This window comes from Leptidea sinapis, chromosome 32 (genome assembly GCF_905404315.1).
Source record: "Leptidea sinapis chromosome 32, ilLepSina1.1, whole genome shotgun sequence".
Taxonomy (NCBI): domain Eukaryota; kingdom Metazoa; phylum Arthropoda; class Insecta; order Lepidoptera; family Pieridae; genus Leptidea; species Leptidea sinapis.
Genome location: NC_066296.1, coordinates 9720582 through 9743442, shown reverse-complemented (window position 1 = coordinate 9743442; position 22861 = coordinate 9720582). Strand labels below are relative to the sequence as shown.

General features: G+C 34.9%; 1 long non-coding RNA gene across 1 annotated transcript; it reads left to right on the top strand.

Moving 5' to 3' along the window:
• The first annotated feature begins 5295 nt into the window (after positions 1-5295).
• LOC126974302 (uncharacterized) lies at positions 5296-7786 on the top strand. The gene is made up of 3 exons (XR_007731504.1): positions 5296-5600; positions 5851-5982; positions 6907-7786. It is a non-coding gene; the product is annotated as an uncharacterized LOC126974302 (long non-coding RNA).
• The last annotated feature ends 15075 nt before the right edge of the window (positions 7787-22861 follow it).

The window sequence follows — 22861 nt, the reverse complement described above, 5'->3', positions numbered from 1 at the left end:
TTTAAGCTATACAGCATTAATCCTTATAAAATTAAGTATACATTGTGCATTTAATATAGATCAATATGCCCTTTTACAGCATGTAATTTTAATAAATATTTTCGTAGATATTAAAGATTTTAAATATATATTGATACATAAAGTTTTCAGTAGGTAGTGAAAATAATTACTCGAAATCCGATTCACAAGCCGGGTCCGAGCAGAGTCAAAGTATAGAAACGTTTCAAATCCATGTATCAATAGCCAGGGTCAAACACTAATTATGAGCGAGTACGGAGTAAGTTGATAAATGAAATAGATTTTGCGGCCCGCGGCGTGCGCGCACCTGAATGTATACACATTACTCACACAAAACACGGGCTATTCACGCCCACATAGATAGTTGTGTTTCGGACGCAGCGCGACAGCGATAGTTTCTTCAAATACCTATTTCTCAAATTACGCTTGACTCAGGTCCCCTCTTAAAGTAACGATGTAACTCCACTTAGCATTTTAATTTAAATAGATGCAGGTAAAGCTGAGCAACGCTTATGTGCTTATTAAGGTCACACTCATTTAGATTTGTATTCCTCTGAAAGAAGATCAAGTTTCAGATTCTCTTAATGCCGTTATATTATTGTTAAAATCAACAAAGTGCAACTTCGGATGTTTGGAAGTTACATACCTTTCTTAGCGCGCACAGTATGTAAAATAAGAAACGGACAAGCTAAGAGACAAACTCTGGACTCGTCCGGATTTATGGAGTTCCGCAAGGCAAAAATGAAAAGAAAAAAAATACTAACTGTGATTATTATATACATTTCGCACGCTGAAATCAAACTTTGGATTTTTCGGAAGATTCAGTGCTGGCTCAATGATATAAAAGACAAAATTTATTACGTTTCTTCATCGTGAAAATACTGAACCAATTGCAGTATACAATAGCGTAACAAGGAATCCTTAAAATCTTATTTAGCCTTACATAGTCTCGCAGATATTATATCTGCAAATGATCATCATAAGGAGACGTAAAATAACTCAATTTGGATTCTTGCACATAAAACAAACCTAGAAAGACAACAATATTACTTTCACAATTAACCAGTATACACATTACCTTTTCACAGGCACTGCATAATAAATCTATTGTCTTGTTGGGCTGAATTTATATGAGACCGAAATTGATTACTATGACAAACTTAAACTAAAGCAAAAAAAAACTACACAAGCAAACACTAACATTTTTAGCGGTTAAAATAGCGACAATGTAAACAATACCTGGACCATCCATGGTTTGTATGAAATCTTCGTGTTCTCTAAAACAGCCAAGGGTCCAAAATAGAATTTTTTGGCAAACAAAAATATTATTGTACCTTTATAATTGTTTAAGTGTTTAAAGTATTTTTTTTTTCAAAGAAATACTTGAATAGAGAATCATGTTAAGGATTAATACGATGTATTTATTTTTGTGTTTAATACGTGTGCCCATTTGCCTTCATTTAAAAAATATAAGTCCTTTAACTTAAATACATCATCTTATACAATGAATACTTGTATTTAACTACTTTATTAAGTTGGTATTTTGAGCATTTTGTCTCCATAAACGAAGAGCTTGTTAATACTCAATCTCATAGGGGACAAAAAGTCACGTAAGATTTATTACATACCTACGTGACCACAGCGGTTCGCCGACACATTTTTTATAATATTGTTAAAAACTACAGCAATTTTCCTCGAGTGCTATTTATCACTCTTTTTCTAGAATTACGCCAAAAAATATACTTCTTCGTAGAATCAGTCTAACATAACTATTATTTTATACTTCTTTATGACTTTAAAATTCTACAAATATTTTGTATACGTCCTTAGTTTTAAAGATATCATCAGACTAGGTAGCTGTATTGCTTATTTTACATAAAACACTAGATTGCAAATATAGTATTTCCACCGTGATCAGCCACCACCTGATTCCTACAATGCTCCACTTGCGATTAGTTAAAATATTATCCTTACCATCAGGATGTATGGCATTTCTCCGCAGTGCGATTTTCGAAGAATGGTCTTCCATATGCAACCAAACTGTGGAATGAGTGGTATTGCCAGGTGTTTCCAGTGCGATACTGTTATGAAACTGATCGGTGAAAAGCCTAGGTACTTTTTGCTTCGGAAAAATGGCAGATGAATTTAATAATTTTTTACTTAAATTTTCATCAAAATCAGCACAGGATTTGCTTAAACAAGAGACATAATGTTTAATTAGAGCGCCATGAAGGCCATCAAGTTATTGATAGATGAGATCAAATCTGCTGTGGGCGGCCCCGTGGATGAGAGTACCCGAAGGAGCTCTAACACAGAGAGAGAGATGGCCAGAAATTGTGAGTCGCATAACCTACATCTGCCCCTAGTGAAACTTCTTGACAATCACGACCGCCAAATACATCGTACATAAATTTATCGTACTACAATAATACTACAATCACTCTATTGTGTACCTGTGGATGGAATAGAATAATATTAAAATCGCAATACAAAAATAGGTGTTGATCGTAGACGGATGAAAATTTGAAGTTAGTACTTTTGAGTGAATTTAGTATTTTTTATGCTGAATAATAAAATAAAAATAAAAAAATTGTCAAAAAAAAATAAAAAAAATATATTCAGGGGTGACCCTTAACATTTAGGGGTATGAAAAATAGAGGTTGGACAATTCTAAGACCTACCCGATATACACACAAATTTTTAAACACATTGGTTTAGCCGTTTCGGAGGTGATTGATAACCAACACCGGGACACGAGAATTTTGTATATTATAAGATATTGTAATACATTCAGCGATAGGAACTAACTACTTAATGAGATCAGACCATGTTAATTATGTACACAATATTACAACAAGTCCGTCCATTAATGCTTTCAATATTTTGAATGCAGATGTTTTGTGATACGAAATTGATAGAGCAATACAATTTACGAATACTGTACTACTGTAGCAATGTATTTCATTTCTGCATAAAAGGATCGCTCTTTACAAACAGCTGTTTTATATTTGGGTGATGGTGTGCAATATGTTATGATATCATTCATTCTCTGCGTACAGATTGAATATTGATGGTCCAATAGGTTTGAGTAGCCGCTCTAGTAAAATAATCATAGAAATTGGTTTCATTTCCGCAGAATACAATTCCGTCTTTATTACAAGCATCTGTTATTTAGTGGCTATGAGGGCGATTGGGTGAATCATGTGTGAGTTTATTTGAGATATTTTTTATCCGAGTATAGTTTGGATGTAAAGTCCTCGAATGGCGACCACGTACAGGAAGACGCAGTGTTGGTGGGCCCCCCATAAGACGGACCGACGATCCGGTCAAGATCGCCGGAATACGTTAGATGAGGGCAGCGCGGGACCGATCGTCGTGGAAATCTTTGGGGGAGGCCTTTGTCCAGCAGTGGACGTTTTGATGATGATAGTTTGGATCGAAGTAACGTAACGTAAAGAAAACAAAATCTTATCAGAAACAAATTTTGAGTTAATTTCGTTAGATTTTACGTTCTAATTTTACGTTCTAGTGAATACCCGATCAAAATCGCTTTACCTATTTCAGAAACAAGCCGAAACAGAAAGTTAGGTAGAGAAATATAATATATTCATCGTATAATATAATAATTTTGCCCTGTTCATAAAAAAATGGGGAAATTCCAGGCCCAAGAGGGTCGTAAGAGGCGACTAGGGGCATTTCGCAGTGAGCGGCTTTTTTAATATGTAGTAATATGTTAGCATTATTGTGTTTCAGACTGAAGGGCGTCGTAGATAGTGAAGTTACTGGGCAAATGAGATTTATCATCTTATGTCTCAAGGTGACGAGTGCAATGTAGTGCTGCTCAATATTTTTGGGCTTTTCAAGAATCTTGAGTGGCACTGCATTGTAATGGGCAGGGCGTATCTATTACCATCAGCTTAACGTCCTGTTAGTCTCGTCCCTTATTGTCATTCAATAAAATAAAATAAAATCCTACTCTCAATTTCCTGATTTATTAATTTCATTCATTATAATTTTTTGTATTACAAAAATATATTGAATCAAATCAAAACATATCTCCTGTTTAATGTGTAAACTATATAAATAACAATGAAAACTTTCGACATTTAATACTAAAATCGACATTTTTGCGGTTTTAAATAACAAAAAGCTTTTATCTGAAGCTCTTTTTATAGTTAATGGAAGCTTAAGATGAAAAAAGCAATCAATCTTGACTTCATCATGAGCGCCGGTTCTTATTTCATCCATCGATTTCGCCTGCTCCTAATTGGAAGTGATTTTTTCGAAGCGACCTTCCATTTTAATACTCGTCCATTGTGTTTTCAAGTGAACAAATAGATTTCAACCGTATCAGTAGTCAGTTTATTGTATAAAATAATATAATATATATATGTATATATAGTGCTACATATACTTAGTATTTGAATTTGGAATCTGTAATTTTTAAATGACTGTTTATTGAGTTTTATCATTTTGGCGCCAATACATTGTATAATATTTTGCAATATTAAAATTGAGTGGGGTGATAAAGAGAACCGAATAGCTGTGATTGCATTACACAAAGTAGGTATGGAGCCACATACAATTTTTAAAATTAGATGATAGAAGATGTACCAAAGTAGAAAAAGGTATCAAAACATCGGCACAAGTAGTTATCAAGTATCAAGATACCATTCTTGAGAAGGTAGTGAAGCCACTTAACGAGTAGAAATGTCGGGCCGCTGTTTAACCCACGGTTAACCGTTGTGTACGTACTGATAGGAGGCAACTTTCATGTGTTTAAAAAAAAACACAATATTCAGACACAAACTTGATATTTTGTTTTCACAATTATAAATTCAAACTCTAACAGGGGTTCGACCTCTGCTCACCACGCGTTATTGTTGTATTCCTCTCAAGCTAAGCCGACAGACCTAACCCTTCCGTAGCTAAGGTGGTAAAGCGACCCTTAAAAGAGAAGTGCGAGAGAGCGAACTAAAGGAAACATGACATAATATAAACATCAATATTGCTGTCAGAGGGATTACTTATGACGGCTATACACGACACTAAAATCAGTGGCGATATCGGGGTGGTCCCTAGATCGTACTTTAAATCGGCACGTGTATAGACAAATCGTAACTGAAATTTTATTGTTTACCCTAATTCAAAAATCGCTTCGGGCGAACTCACGATTTAGGGACGATTATCGTCTAGGGAGCGTGGTCGGCACGTTTGTAGCGGAATCAGGACTGATTTTTATCAGTATGCGCGCGAGAGCTGCGGCGATAAGACGTGCTTGCGCTGGTCCGAGTTATTTCGCGCCATTTATTTTATTTCCTGTAGCAGGTTATACTCTTTGTTTCTCGCGAAAACATGGCGAAGGAGCGAGAAGCGTGGATAGAAACAATTGATCTCATCAGGGAATTATCTTATTTGTGGATAAAAAACACAAAGAATACTTCAACCGCGACATGAGACAGGAGGCATTCAAAATGCTATTGCAACTTTTTAATGAAGAGACCGGCAAAAACACAACACTGGCGGACTTTAAGAAAAAGCTTGAAAATATGCGTACTACGTATGGAAGAGAGCTGAAAAAGGTAAGATTATGTAGAATCTGTGCAAAGACTATAGAGATTCGCCACTTATAGCTAATTTTTACAGCTACAAGAGGAGGGCTATATTTTCATATGGTATGCAGCAAAAGGAGATTATCAAAATCTATAGATGTCATTTGTATCCAGTCAGCAAAATATAAGTAGGTACCTATATGGGTACTTACACGTTAAAATAAAATATATCAATTTATAAAAGTATTTTGATAAATTTGTATCAATTCACTTGTTTCAGGTGAATGCTTCCAAGCAAACAGGATCAGGGTCTAATGACATCTATGTACCATCGGTTTGGTATTATCGTCTCTTGGAATTCCTAGAGGGGACGACGGAGCCATGCCGACCTGGTACGGATACTTTGGATGAGGTACGATAAAATAATACTTAAGTAATTCATAAACCTATATTTTATTTACAACATACACAATACACACAACATTTATGTAGGAACTACCCTCATCCTCCTGAAAAGAAACTCTGTCCTGTCCATTAAAATAAGTTGTAAATTTATTGCGTACATTGTTGCCTTCATTATTGCGCTCTTTTTCACTTATTTGCGACAGTGACACTAGCCCTGTTGTTTCTTCCCGCCAATCACCTAAACGAAAAGTAGAATTGTGGATATTCTCAGCATCGACACATGTTTTGGTGATATAACTTTTGGACTTTGTTCTTAAATAATTATGTAAGGCACAACAAGCTAGCACAATTTTATCGACATTATCAATTTTCACACTTATTCTTTGACGAAAGATCCTAAAACGTGCTGCTAAGATTCCAAACGCATTTTCAACTACTCTCCTTGCTCGTGATAATCTGTAGTTGAAAATTCTTTTCTCGTGAGTTATATTCTTAAATGGGTATGGCTTCATAATGTGTCTATTAATGCTGAATGCTGAGTCTCCCAAAAATGTGTATGGTACTGAAATATTTGTTCCCTGTAACGTGCACGGTGGTGGTAGATTTAACCCATTTGTCATTAACTTATTGTACAGTGATGTGTGTTGTATGACGCCACCATCAGAAACGCTTCCATTAATGCCAGTGTGTACATACATAAATTCATAATTTGCATTTACTACGCCGAATAGAACTACACTAAAAAAACCTTTATAATTATAGAATGACGAGCCACTCTCAGGTGGCTTTTCTATGGATATATGTTTTCCATCTATCGCACCCACACAGTGATCGAAGTTCCACTTGTCTTCAAACATTTTAGCATTGTCCTTCCATTCACTTTGCGTTGTAGGCATCTGAAACAGAAAGTAAAGTGAAAGTTTTATTACAGATTCAATGGTCACCAGAGATGTCAGCATCAACATCATCGGAACAAATTATAAATACAGAAATATGTGAAAAAGAGGTAACCAAGGTCTCCACAAAAATTTCACAGTCCAAGAAGCAGAAAATGTCTGTACAAAGTAGACAAGAAAAACTGCTGGATTCTGCTCAGATACTAATGACTCGACAAGATGACGACTGGGACATTATAGGAAAGTCAATAGGCGTTCAATTGAAAAATCTGAGTACCCATCAACAATCAATTGCCCAAAAAATTATCAATGATGCCCTATTTTACGGAAAACTTGCCAAATTGACAGACGAATCTATTATCTCCACAACACACAGCATCAAATCCTTCTCGCATTTCACATCGCTCCTATCATTTTTCCTCTGGCTCTTCGGTGACAAATTCATCGCCCCAACCATATTATCAACAATATCCAGTACAGCCGTCCCCTCAATCATCTACACAATATATGATACCACAGTCCCCTCAAGCATCTCCAACAATATATGACATTACAATCTCCTCAACCATCTTCACAGCTTACGCTACAACCTTCTTTTCAACCATCCCAACATTATATGATACCACAATCCCCTCAAATATCTTCACAGCTTACGGTACAACCTTCTCCTCTACCATCCCAACATTATATGACACCACAATCCCCTCAAACATCTTCGCAGCCGTATTCTTCATCGTCGAACACTGAACCTCTTAACACTGAATTTCCAAACTGTACATTTAGTGATACAACAATAAAAATAGGAACTGGCGCAGATATGACGGATTTTTTGATCTTCAAAAAAAAAAAGAACACAAGTAAATAATATTAATACATACCTTATATTTTTTAAATAAATGAAAAAATGGTTTTTAATTGGTGTTTTAATTATTCTATAAGAATTTAGTCTTACCTTTACTTACCTTAATGAAGTGTTTCAAACATTTATAGATAGCGGAGCATGTCTCTGGAATCATTGTGGACATAAGTTGCGGCGATATAACGGCACTGAATTTTAAATCCTCATAGCTTTGTCCAGTTGCTAGAAAACGTAAAGTAACTGTAAGTCGTTCTCTCGGACTTATGGATTCTCGCATTACGGTATCCTGTTTTTGTATTAATGGTGTCACCATATTGAAACCTTAAAAAGTTTCTGAACTCATCTGCTTCTAAGTGTCTCATCACGTTCATGTGGCTTAATTCAAGACGTTTCATCAACCAGTTTTTAACCCAGGTCCTCCTTTTTCGTCTCTGGTTAGGTGGCACCATAGTAAGTGCCAAGACAATGCCTATTTTTTGCTGCTTTGAGAGTGTCGGCGGCATCTCGGATCAACGAGCAGTCTGTTGCACAGTCGGTTACGTACTGACTGCCAGCGACGTGTGTAGAGAATAGCCGATTTCATACCCACTAGCACTATCCCGATATCGCCACTGATTTTAGTGTCGTGTATAGTCGCTTTTACCCAAATCAGCAATATTGGACAGTGTAACAGAACGTACGTACAAATGTATTTTGGATTTTCTGACTAATGTACGTTCATTGGACGCGTTGGAAAAACGCTTATTCATTTCTCATACTTGGAAAGCAATATTGTCTTGATCTGATTATTGAGTCGAAAATGCTGCTTCCCTCCATAGAGAGGGAAAAACTCATACAAATTACTCATATACCACCTAAGGGCCGGAATGAACTTTAAAAATAGAACTGCTGTGAAGAGTTTTATGTAAAAAAGAACTAATTAAGCAAAATGCAGCGGCCATGTGACTTTTTAAACAGCCAGTGTGAACTTAGCGCAAACTTCTTTGAGCGGAATAAACCGCAACAAATACGCGGTAAGTTCCATATTTGAAACTTTATAAGTCGACATAAATTGGCGGGATACTAATCTGTGCTTAGATAAACAACTAGTTTTCTTTTCCTCATATTCGAAATGAAAAGTAGAGTGTTTAACTCGGGTAAAAGTATCAATTCCTACTCAGACTATAGCCGACCTCGCTGCGCTCGAGCCTATAAATACCTCGCGAGTTGATTCTTTCGACCCTCGGTTAATAATCTATTATTGTGATTTCTCTGGTGTTACAAGAGGGTTTTGGCCGCGACGGTCTGATACCATAAGGTGACGCTTATATGTGTAGTTTGTCGTTTTATTCCAAAAAAAAAATAGCAAAATTACAATGGTCAGATTGCTGTTTGCCATATAAACAAAAACTCCGTTGTTAAACCCGAGGCGGCCGCTCATTGTAAGTCAAAATTGAATCTTCAGTCGCGATAAATCAAGACACCTGCAATGAAATATATGAAGGTTAAGAAATGAGATCAAATAAATTATGACAGGAGAAGGTATGATAAGAAATCAAGTTGAAATTGTAATTTATTTCAACATGTCTATCTATCTAATGAACAGGAATGTTGAAGTTATTTTGAATACCTTTGTGTTTCAAAGTGTCTTAAAACGTGCTTAGAATATAATTCTAAGACTTATTACTAGACTATTATGTGTGTCAGCACATGCCGAGCTTGTGCCTATTTGCGGCTGATGTTTGATCTACTTTTATTATTATTATGTTTAAGTTTCATTAAAATTTTTGAGTTTTCCTATATTTTGTACTAAGGTTTTTTTAGCTGCAAATAAAATATTTTATTATTATTATTACTTGTTAAGTGCCCTGCCCATAATCTTTTGCTGCCAATGCGTAAATAAGACAATGTGATGTACACTCCAATAGTAAACTATTAACGGTATTTACAAACAGAATTAGGTTTAAAGATATTTATTTCTCATTAAAATCATAATATTGTCACTTACATGAGAACAAAAAATGGTGTTATAATTTATCCGCCGTTCTTTATATGTTCAGTTCATACATAAACAGTAAGTACTTATTCTTCTTTACAAAATTTATAATTACATACTTTTACAGGTCACTATCACATAACAAACTATTTCAGACATGTTTTTTTTATAAAGACATTGAAATAATATAGTCTGATAACTCACGTTTAAATGTTTTTAACGACATAATCTTTTTGAGAGATAATATTAAGAGATAATATTAGGGATAATTATTATGAGAGAATTACGAACAAAATCATTATACATATATCTTATAATGTTAATATATATAAATTACGTGACACGTTGTTTGTCCGCGATGGACTCACAAACTAATGAACGGATTTTAATGGGGATTACTTCGTGGAATGCAGTTTGGTCCAACTTGACAGATAGGATAGTTTTTATTTCGATTTGGGACCCATAATTATTAGAGAATTTAGTGACGCACGGTTTGACAGTTCCGCTGTGAATCAATTTCATTATAACAACAGGGAGCATTTTTTACGAAATAATTCTTGATGTTTTGTAATATTATTGGTAAATTCCTATAAAACAGTATTCTTTTATCTACAGAACATCTTTCGGGTCAGCTAGTAATATATATAAATCCAGTGTCCTGATGTTTGTTTCCAGCGAACTCTTAAACTAATGAACGGATTTCAATGGGGATTACTTCATGGAGTGCAGTTTAGTCCAACTTGAGAGATAGGATAGTTTTTATTTCGATTTGAGATCCATAATTATTTTTATTTTCAATATTTGTTTTCTATGGACATATTTTCTATGAGAGAATTTATTGACTCACGGTTTGACAGTTCTATTGTGAAACAATTTAATTAAAAGTAACATGTTTCATAATTTAAATATAATAATATGTAGATGAACATTATCTTTTGTTATTTCATAGAGTTCTCGTGACAGGCATCGTCATGCTCGCTTAATGCCACTGCTTGTGGAGGTGACGTGGGGCGGGTCGTTCCCTTCCCTAAAATAAATCGAGGGAGGCAATGGGTGGTCCATGCGTCATGCTCGTGAAGAGGCGCTCCTTGTGGTGGCTGGATGATGCTCTCACCGGGAAATCAGATTTATGTATTTTTTCTTTTATTGCCTTTATTTTTTTAAATAAGTTTTTAATAAAAAATATTTATGTTATAGCTAATAAAATGCTCGTATAATGCCATTATTGTATTTACGGTATGTGTGGATTGATGCATCTACTGTATAATAACTATACCTATATTTTTACTCTTAATTTACATTTTTTTGACTTACTCGTGTAAGGCATTTAGTAATTGACGTTTGTGTATTTTGTTGCATCACTTTGAATATATTGTAATGATTTGTAAAATTAAATTGAAAATAAGAATCTGTAATACCATTCTGTTTTGAAAGGCGCAACCTTAGAGTTTCTTGCTCGTTCTTCTCTAAGGAAACCTGCCTCTAAGGAAAACGTTCGGAAGGACGAAGTTCGACGAGACATCTTTAAAAGAAAAAGAAACTTGTTAGTATTATGGAATAATGTAGTCTGAAGCCATCGAAAATGTGTGATCAAATATATTGAGTTTAAAATGAAACAAAAACGTATTTCTGAATGATTTTATAATATAACGTAGTAATAAAATAATAAGGATGAATTTCGTATTTGTGTTTTATATTGCGGCTTTATACTTCCAATTTTTTAAAGTATTAAATTGGATATAGTATGTTATCCTTAAGACATACAACATATGGCATCGTGGACTTTTCTGTAGACCTATATAAAATACAAAATTCCACAATACATTATTTGTTATAGCTCAAAGGGTTTAGACAGCGTTTTCGTTGAAAGCACCCAGATGGGAGATGTTTTTCCAACACCTCCAACAAATATCGTTAATGTTTAGAAAAATTTAACAATTCATGTACTTAAACCTTTCCCGAAAATCCCTATCCATTGGTGAAAACAGTATGAAAATCGGTACAGTAGTTTTTGAGTTTATCGCGAACAGATAAAAGGACAGATGCGGTGGAGGATTTTGTTTTATAATATTATGTAGTGATGGATTACAATGTAATATCGTCCAATAAAAATTATAACTAACCTTAACCACACAAAGGTCCTTAACGGTTCTTTTAAATTTCGTAACACATTTTTGTATTGTACATTTTGAGTGTCGCATTTTCTAGCAAATTCCTTAATGTGCATATGAACTTGCATAACTATGCAACAGTCAAAATGTTAATTTGTTTGAAATTTTTCTCTTAATGATTTTTTAGGACCTAGTTTGTAAATAGCGCAAAAAGCCCTCTTTAGCAACACTCGCATCGTCGATCTAAACCGTGAATGTATGATCCTTTTAATTTAAAATACACTTACGTACGATCCCTGTGCAATACATGGCATAGAGTGATTGTTATTAAGTCACTTCTATTTAGGTAGCAGGGGCTAAGTTGCAATTTCTACTAAAATCGCCTCGAAATCACACAGAGTTCTGCTTATTGCAAGTTTCTCCGGGATATTTTCCGTCCGTCATTGCCCAGTAATTTCACTAAATAAGGCGCCCTTCAGACCGAAAAACATTAATGCGCCGTTATATTAGCCATATTCTAGGCGACATCCTGTGCAAAGGAGCCTCCCACTGGTAAATGCCCTAAGTCACCTCTTACGACAATGTTGGGCCTGCGACTTCCCTATTTTTTTTATTTCCCGGGGAAGCCCAGGGCTAATATTTTGTGTAAATTCGTCTGCCTGCAAATTCGCAGTATATATAATGCAAAGCTATTATTCTAATTTTGTTTAATAATAAAAACATACTAAATATGTGAGAAAACTAACTTGCATTTACGACCTACATAAAATACTCAAGAAATTCTCAAAGCCCAGACCAATAACGAGCCCAACCGAACCAAAATTCACAGCAAATATAATATTGGTTTGTGAGTAAATCGTGATTGCCTATTGCTATTCTTTTATTCGCTATCAATACCGATGTGTCCCGTGGGATTTGTGTACAATACACTTTACGTGAATAACAAATACGGTAGAGTGAACGGGTAAATAAAACTTCACCAATATAAAGTTACTTATAAATGTGCGAGGGTATGATAAGCCTAAAATTTTATGTTCGGAATGTTTTTTTCAGGTGAGATGTGAATTACGTTGACTACTATACAGAAGTTTACCAGTGGGAGGCTCCTTTGCTCAGGACGCCGGCTAAATAGTTTATGGGTACCACAACGGTGCCTATTTCTGCCGTGAAGCAGTAATGTGTAAACATTACTGTGTTTCGGCCTGAAGGGCGCCGTAGCTAGTGAAATTATTGGGCAAATAAAAGAAGTTTGTGGATGCAGACAGGCGAAAGAACCTCTTCGAAGTGTGGACTCTTTGCAAGGTCATCAGGGGCCTGTCAAAATGTATTTGTAATATTTTTTTTCATGCATAAATACCCCACCGGAGTTTCCGTTGGGATGCTGGAATCAAACTGACTAAAACCACATGGTGTACTATTCTACAAATAGAGGGGGTCGCGGAATATTATCAGGACATCCTGTACCATTCCTGGCGTCTGCTTGTAAATGCGCCCGCACCATCGTATACATGCATACTTTAGCACTTTACTTGCACGAAAAAATCTTTTCATTTTCCGGGTTATTATATTGCGTATGACACTCACAAGCAATGTGGCTTTCTAAATTATTTAATAATACGGCTTTACTCACGTTTTTGTCGGTGTCGGTACCGACTAGTTTGGGACCATTCGGAGAACCTTCATTAGGGTGAGTGTGGTGGGTTCGCGATAACGTCCCACTTCTTACTGCGGACTTGGGCTCGTAGTGCGTGGCTGGACAGGGCGGGAGGTGCGGGGGGCGCGGGGTGCGCTGGTGATGACGAGCACGGTATCACTGACACTGTATCACTATTGGTGTCCACGGGTGCATAGAATGTACCCACAATGTCCACTACGTGATCATCGGCACTATGGGTCTTTTTGCGAGACGCGTTTTGTAACACAGGCTTCCAAGTTGGTGGCAGAGCCCATTCTTTGTCTCTATTAAAATTAGGTCGACGGTCAATTTCTATGGCTTCTAGCAGCTTGCGAGACACAAAGTTTTTATTGCGAGCCAATACTTTCACCCTATCGAACCTAATATAATGTGACGTGTCAGAGCTTAGAGCGTGCTCTGCCACTGCCGAGGTATTGCTATCTAACTTGAAACTTCCATACCCTGCGGATGTGCTCGATGAGTCTGGTTTTTATATTGCGTCCCGTTTCACCAATGTAGCTTTTGCCGCACTCGCATGCAATTTCGTAGACGCCAGGGCTCTCCACACACCACACTCACCCTGATGAAGGACCTCCGAATGGTCCGAAACTAGTCGGTACCGACACCGACAAAAACGTAAGTAAAGCCGTATTACAAATAATTTAATAATGACTCACGAAAGTTTTAATAATTTAATGTGGCTTTCTATTGGTAACTGAATATTCATAATCGGTTGAGTAGATCCAGAGATTACTCCTCTATGACCTAACAAATTTTACCTCTTTATGGTATTAGTATAAAAAATGGGTTTGCTTCTACATAAATTCAGACAGACAACAATGAAAGAAATGAACTATCATGCGAAGAAAGAAAGAGAGAGAGATACCTCAAATATGACGGGGCGTTTATTGGAACCCTTCCAGTATGCAGAAATCCAGTGATTGAAGGCGCATTTTGATTGATTAAGTGATGCTTTCAAAGAGTAGGGATAGATATTAATGCTACCCTGATTTTAGTTCTGTAGTGTGGCTGTGTGAGAGACTATAGGTACAATTGCAATACTAACAATATAAATTCGTACAACATCTGAAATTAGCATAGGGAGGGCTAGGTAGGCCTCTGCTTTCAAAATAAATAAATTGACCTGTTTTAGGTCATTTATGCTTAAACTACCGTGGCGCTTTAGCGCGTCGGGCATGTTTGCGGAGAATTGGTTTGACGGTTTCTATGCTGTGTAAAGAAAAAGAGCCGCTTCCTTTATGGACCGCATTAGAAAAAGCTGTAATTTAATAATTAATGCTGTGTATGACTGTTGTAAATTTGATATTTGTGACCTGTGACAACTTATATATATTATATATTTGACATAATATATTTTTTTAATAATGTAAGAACTGAAATTAAATTTAACATCATTGAATTGTATTAGACTATATTAATTTTATAATTTTACTTCCATAATTTAATTATTTTCTCTTTAATTGTAATTATGACTTATATTAATTTTTTATCTGTAATTTTTATAAAATCAAAGTAAACTGAACTTTTAATGTAATTTAAATTAAGATTGTTTGTAGATTTATAGGTGAAATGCCTGAAAATAAATGATTTATTATTAATTTTATTAATAGTATTCTGGCATTGTTTCAATCGATTTCTAATCGATTAGAAAAATATATTCAGATAGCTTAGATACCTAAACTTAATCTATGTGGTTATATTTTATAGAAACCTCTAACTTCTTAATTCAAATTCAAATTCAAATATTTTTATTCAAAATAGGATGTGACATCACTTATTGAAAGTCAAAAACTACCACCCATTCCAAAATGAATGCCTCAGACCTGAGAAGAATGGGCGCAACAAACTCAGCGGGCTTTTTTTTTTATCGAATAAATATGTTTACAAAGTAATATTATACAATTAAACTTATTATTTAATAGCCTGAGGGCGGTCACTCCATTCCCAATCTGTGGTATCATTAAGAAAGTCATTTATGTTATAGTAACCTTTACCACACAAACGTTTTTTAACAATTCTTTTGAATAACCTTATACTTTTGTTTTGAACATTTTCTGGGATCTTGTTGTAAAAGCATATACATCGCCCCACAAAAGACTTACTACTCGACTTAGCCGAGTAGTAGGCATCATAAGTTTTTGTCTGCTCCTTTCTTCTTGTCTGTTTCCTGTTTAATGAAATGAAATTTATTTATTTATGTGAATCGTTGCTCCAAGTTCTTAAAATTGGTAAATTGGTAGATACACAGCACAATTCTCCAAGAAATACGCATACAAATATTTGATAGTAATATTCATTTTTATATATTTTTGCGTCACTAGCACTCATTTCAAAGCTATATAATTCAATAATATTATAAAAAATACGTTTGTAGGTACCACTCTCAAATTATTATTTTAAAATATTTAGTACAGTCTTTTAATGACAGAGAAGGATATATGAACATACTTTTAAGTCACCTGACGGTAAGTGATCACTGCGACTCATAATCTCTTTAATAACAGAGGAATCACAATCACAAGAGCGGCGCCAACCTTATAAAACATCGAATAAACGAACATAATATCATGAATTCCAAAAAGCTAAGCGCAAAAAAAGAATGCTGGGAGAGTTTCTTGCGCCGCTTCTTCAGCCTCAGAGCGCCATTTTTTTCCGAAGCGGTAGTAGTGTCTAGTATATTCGAAATGACATCAAAAAGAATTGTAAATGAGTCTTTTTCGAGAAAATAAAAGCCTTTTATGCCTTTTATGGATTCAAAAGTCGTGAACACATTGGTACGGGCAACGGAGGTTCTGTGGTGAGCGTCAATGGTACAACGTTTTGTATTACCGGCGCTATTGTTAAGCTCCCTCCCTCTTCCTCGCGTCGTATTCCTCGTTGCTGAGGGTCGTGATTTCTCTTAGGATTCAACTTTTTGGCAATAGTTCTCCATCTGTGTCTGTCTTTGGCTACGTGCAATGCGTCATGAAGTCCGGTATCGAGAGACGTGCGGATTCGGACAGACCATCTTTTAGAGCTGCGACCTCTGGGGCGTCGTCCGTCTACCTTCCCAGTAAACATCAGTTGTTCGAGCTTGTGGCCATCTTTTCTGACGATTTGTCCAAAGAACTCTAAGATTCTACGAAGGCAGATGGATGAGAGTCTGGTTTTTACACCTAAAGTATGAAAGATGATTGATTCGTGCGGAATTCTGTTCAAGGGATTTGAAGCATCTTCCTCCAGCACCACGTCTCAAAGACATCAATCAGATCTCTGTCAGCCTTCTTTAGTGTCCATGTCTCAGCTTTATAGCTGAAGATGGAAAAAAAATTACTGTTTACTAGCCTCATTTTAGTTTTTCGTGAAAGGTTACGGTCACGCCATATTTTTTGGAGTTAAGACATTGCAGTTTTGGTCATTGCAATGTGACGCCTGATTTCTAGCTCGCATGACCCGTTGTTGCTGATACTAGGACCCCAGATAGGTGAATTGTTAAGCTAGAACTCCTATAATAATTGATTCCAGAACGTAATCTTAATTTACTCCTTTGTTCCCAAAATAAACCTCACTTCCGGGTTGCTAGGTAACTTTGATTTCAATTTTCACGGAAACAAGATTTTATGTCATCTAGGGATCTGAGTAGAGGAACAGTGATAATTATAAAGTCTTGAATACTACATCGGATATAATACCCGAGTCCAGATCGTTCACAACTCTGAATACTGGAGTGGTTTACGGGAACTTTCTGTTAATTAATGCTATAAAGCCCTCCGGCAACTTACAAGTACTGGGTTTCTGAATACTGGAAAGGTTCAACGGCGAAAACTTTGTAAAACGTGTTTTCCCAAAGATGTGACCTGGCTAGATTGGTTTTCGCTTCTAAAATTAAACTAAAAGAATTGCTCTTTATTAAAAATATAGGATTAAGATTATATTTCATGATATGCATCTTGTATCTGAACATTAATATTTATCACAGAATAGAAATAAGTAGTTCTGTTCCGTGATATCTATCTTAATATATATATTTCTTTTGTGCATCTGTTGTAACTGATCTCCTCCTAAACGGCTGGACCAATATTAATGGTTTTTGTGTGTTTTTGGTGGATTCGAGAATGGTTTAGATTCACAATTGAACAACCTTCTAACGGCTGGCCCGATTTTTCAAATTTAAGACGTGTGTACAGCACAACGTCTGTCGGTTCCACTAGTATACTATAAAAAACATAGTCTTCCGCCGCATCTGTTGTCCATCTGTTCGCGATAAACTCAACAACTACTGGATTTAATAATTATGATTTTCACGTCAAGATTGAGTAGTTCATGAGTAAGGTTTAGGTGTATCATATTAAGGTTTTGTGAATAATGAAAAACAATATTATAAAATGGAATATGACGACGAGCGTAGATGTCGGGACTTCAGCTATGTATATATTTATAATCGTTTACATAATGCTCTCCTAATAGCTTTATTTATCTACAGTGTATGTATATTGATACATCTACTGTACTCAATAAATCTTATGTGTTTATAATTAGTATGCATTTATTTTTTAGCTTACTTGTATAATGGCCGTTCCCAATATACTATCTACACATAGAGATAAATTACTAACTTCTACTGTCAGTCATTAGCTGTCAATAATCTGAAGCTGTCGAAATACCCGACAAGTTAGTCCTGATGAAGGACTTCCGATTGATCTGAAACTTATCTGAAGGTCTTCAACAAGAGTGAATCCGTTATAAGTATACAGGGCACCCCGCGGCTATGACACATGGAGGGGAAGTACCTTAAATATTGTAGATGTAACATTTACTGAAGGAAGACTTTATTTTAATTTCAGAAATAATTTAAACTGCATTCAAAGTTTTTTAAATAATTGTTTGATTGAATTGTACATCGAAAACGTTACATGTACAATATTTAAGGTACTACCCCTCCATGTGGCACAGCCGTGGGACATCCTGTATATTCTCTATTAAATTTGTGCAATGGCTTCACGTACTATTTTTATAATACATTTATACACTTTTGCAAATTCTGATAATATGAAACATTTACAATATCCTATCACGCGACAAATTAATTTATCATCCCCACCATTTGGATGTGTGGCCTTCCTCCACAGTGAGGTTTTAAAGGAACTGTTTCCTCCACGCACAACCAAGCAGTGGAATGAGCTTCCTTGTGCGGTGTTTTCAGCACGATTCCACATTGGGTACCTTCGAAAAATGCGCGTTCACTTTTCTAAACGGCTGGTTTCAAATCAAATCAAGTCATTTAATTTCATAGATTGAGTGGGTACATTGGTGTTACATTATAATCATAGGTGCTAACAATCTGCCGGGTAGGCATGCAAAAATAATATTTTACAATTCTTACTCTAAGTTTACCGTGAAAAACATACAACATAAAAACCAAATTATTCATAAAAGTCTATCCACCATAATATTATAAAATTGTGAGAAGTGTCTGTTAAATATTCTTTAACTGAATAATATTTCTTCGTCATTAAAAATTCATTAATTTTATTTTTAAAAGAGTTAATATTTAAGTTTTGGTCCGCTAATGATGCTGGTAGTTTATTATATAGCTGAGGAGCTATATCAAATATACTATTACCAAAAAGTGCCGTCGTATGCTGCGTGAAACATATTTTATTTTTTCTGCGTTTACTATCAGAGTAACTAAATAGTTGATCATTTGTTCTAATGAATACTAGCACTTCATATATATATAGGCACGGGAAAGTAAGTATTTTAAATTTATCAAAATATGGTTTACAGGAATCAGTAGGGCTTAAATGAAATATAGATCTTATACATTTTTTCTGACATTTAAACACTCCTTAAACTTTAAACAATCCTTATCTGTGGAATTTCCCCAAAATATGATCCCGTACCGAATATTTGATGTGACATATGCGTTAAAAGCTACTAACACTGCGGACTGGTTTACTACTTTAGACAGCATGTGCAATGCAAATGAAAATCTATTTAGCTTCATGCACAAATTTTCAATATGGGTTTTCCAATTTAGGCAATCATCAATATGTAGGCCTAAAAATTTTGTTTGTGTTATTTCAGATATTTTTTTACTTAGATAATTAATGTTCAATGCTATCTTATTGCGTCTATTTACAAATGTCATTATGCTAGTTTTGTCAAGATTTATGATTAAATTGTTACATGTCAACCAGTTTATAATATTGCCTATAGTATTATTAATGTCACTTTCAAAAGAATTTAAATTTTCACCTATAAATATCACTGTGCTGTCGTCAGCAAATAAAATCATCTCATGGTTGGTTACCGTAGGGAAATCGTTTATATATGTTATGAACAACAATACTTCCCTGCGGTACTCCAGTGGTTACGGTTTTTGACTCCGATATATATGGTGTTTCTGTTTTATCATGCCGTACTAATCTCGCTATTTGTGTCATTTGTTGCCTCCCCGTTAGATATGATTTTAGAAGTGATAAGCTGTTTCCTCTAACCCCGTACACGCTTAGCTTATTCAATAATATTTGATGGTCGACATAGTCAAATGCCTTAGTGAGGTCCATATAAAATACGCATACATGCTTTCTTTTATCTACATTAGTAATGACTTCCTTCAAGAAATTGTATATTGCTAAATTAATTGATTTATTTTTTCTAAATCCTTTTTGCTTTTCGGTTAATATTTCATTCTTTTCAAAATAATCGTTTAAGTTATAACAAATATACTTTTCTATTATTTTTGAGAAAATTGGTATAAGTGTAACTGGTCTATAACAGTACATGTCTTCCCTATCTTGTTTTTTAAGGAGTGGCTTCACAATTAAAGTTTTTAAATTATCTGGAAATACACCATTCTCTACACATAGATTTGTAATATGACACAAAACTGGCGATATTATATCAGATACATATTTTACTGCTTTGGTACAAATTTCATCAAAACCAGTGCTATTTGTATTTTTTAGTGTTTTTATTTATTTGAGTAGGCGATGATGGTTTCATAAAAATTGAATTCGGCTTGTTCCAGTTAGCGTTTGCTCTTTCATTAGTTGTTGACAAAATTTTACGACTAAGAAAATGTTCATTAAAAGCTTGTGCAATCTCTAAGGGGTCACTTATTATTTCGTTGCCTTTTTTAATACGTTCAATTTTGTAAATATTGAGTTTTAATCTGTTTTCATTTATTATGTCCCATGTAGTCTTAGATGTGTTATGCGAATTTCTTATTTTATAATCATTGGCTGTGTGACAGACTATAGGTACAATTGCAATACTAACAATATAAATTCGTACAACATCTGAAATTAGCATAGGGAGGGCTAGGTAGGCTTTCTGCTTTCAAAATAAATTAATTGACCTGTTTTCTTAATGGACCGCATTAGAAAAAGCTGTAATTTAATAATTAATGCTGTGTATTACTGTTGTAAATTTGATATTTGTGACCTGTGACAACTTATATATAATATATATTTGACATTATATTTTTTTAGTAATGTAAGAACTGAAATTAAATTTAACATCATTAAATTGTATTAGACTATATTAATTTTATAATTTTACTTCCATAATTTAATTATTTTCTTTTTAATTGTAATTACGGCATATATTAATTTTTTATCTGTAATTTTTATAAAATCAAAGTAAACTGAACTTGTAATGTAATTTAAGTTAAGATTGTTTGTAGATTTATAGGTGAAATGCCTGAAAATAAATGATTTATTATTAATTTTATTAATAGTATTCTGGCATTGTTTCAATCGATTTCTAATCGATTACAAAATATATTCAGATAGGTTAGATACCTAAACTTAATCTATGTGGTTATATTTTATAGAAACCTCTAACTTCTTAATTCAAATTCAAATATTTTTACTCAAAATAGGATGTGACATCACTTATTGAAAGTCAAAAACTACCACCCATTCCAAAATGAATGCCTCAGACCTGAGAAGAATGGGCGCAACAAACTCAGCGGGCTTTTTTTTTTCATCGAATAAATATGTTTACAAAGTAATATTGTACAATTAAACTTATTATATAATAGCCTGGGGCGGTCACTCCATTCCCAATCTGTGGTATCATTAAGAAAGTCATTTATGTTATAGTAACCTTTACCACATAAAACGTTTTTTAACAATTCTTTTGAATAACCTTATACTTTTGTTTTGAACATTTTCTGGGATCTTGTTGTAAAAGCATATACATCGCCCCACAAAAGACTTACTAACTCGACTTAGCCGAGTAGTAGGCATCATAAGTTTATGTCTGTTCCTTTCTTCTTGTCTGTTTCCTGTTTAATGAAATGAAATTTATTTATTTATGTGAATCGTTGCTCCAAGTTCTTAAAATTGGTAAATTGGTAGATACACAGCACAATTCTCCAAGAAATACGCATACAAATATTTGATAGTAATATTCATTTTTATATATTTTTGCGTCACTAGCACTCATTTCAAAGCTATATAATTCAATAATATTATAAAAAATACGTTTGTAGGTACCACTCTCAAATTATTATTTTAAAATATTTAGTACAGTCTTTTAATGACAGAGAAGGATATATGAACATACTTTTAAGTCACCTGACGGTAAGTGATCACTGCGACTCATAATCTCTTTAATAACAGAGGAATCACAATCACAAGAGCGGCGCCAACCTTATAAAATATCGAATAAACGAACATAATATCATGAATTCCAAAAAGCTAAGCGCAAAAAAAGAATGCTGGGAGAGTTTCTTGCGCCGCTTCTTCTGCCTCAGAGCGCCATTTGTTTCCGAAGCGGTAGTAGTGTCTAGTATATTCGAAATGACATCAAAAAGAATTGTAAATGAGTCTTTTTCGAGAAAATAAAAGCCTTTTATGCCTTTTATGGATTCAAAAGTCGTGAACACATTGGTACGGGCAACGGAGGTTCTGTGGTGAGCGTCAATGGTACAACGTTTTGTATTACCGGCGCTATTGTTAAGCTCCCTCCCTCTTCCTCGCGTCGTATTCCTCGTTGCTGAGGGTCGTGATTTCTCTTAGGATTCAACTTTTAGGCAATAGTTCTCCATCTGTGTCTGTCTTTGGCTACGTGCAATGCGTCATGAAGTCCGGTATCGAGAGACGTGCGGATTCGGACAGACCATCTTTTAGAGCTGCGACCTCTGGGGCGTCGTCCGTCTACCTTCCCAGTAAACATCAGTTGTTCGAGCTTGTGGCCATCTTTTCTGACGATTTGTCCAAAGAACTCTAAGATTCTACGAAGGCAGATGGATGAGAGTCTGGTTTTTACACCTAAAGTATGAAAGATGATTGATTCGTGCGGAATTCTGTTCAAGGGATTTGAAGCATCTTCCTCCAGCACCACATCTCAAAGACAT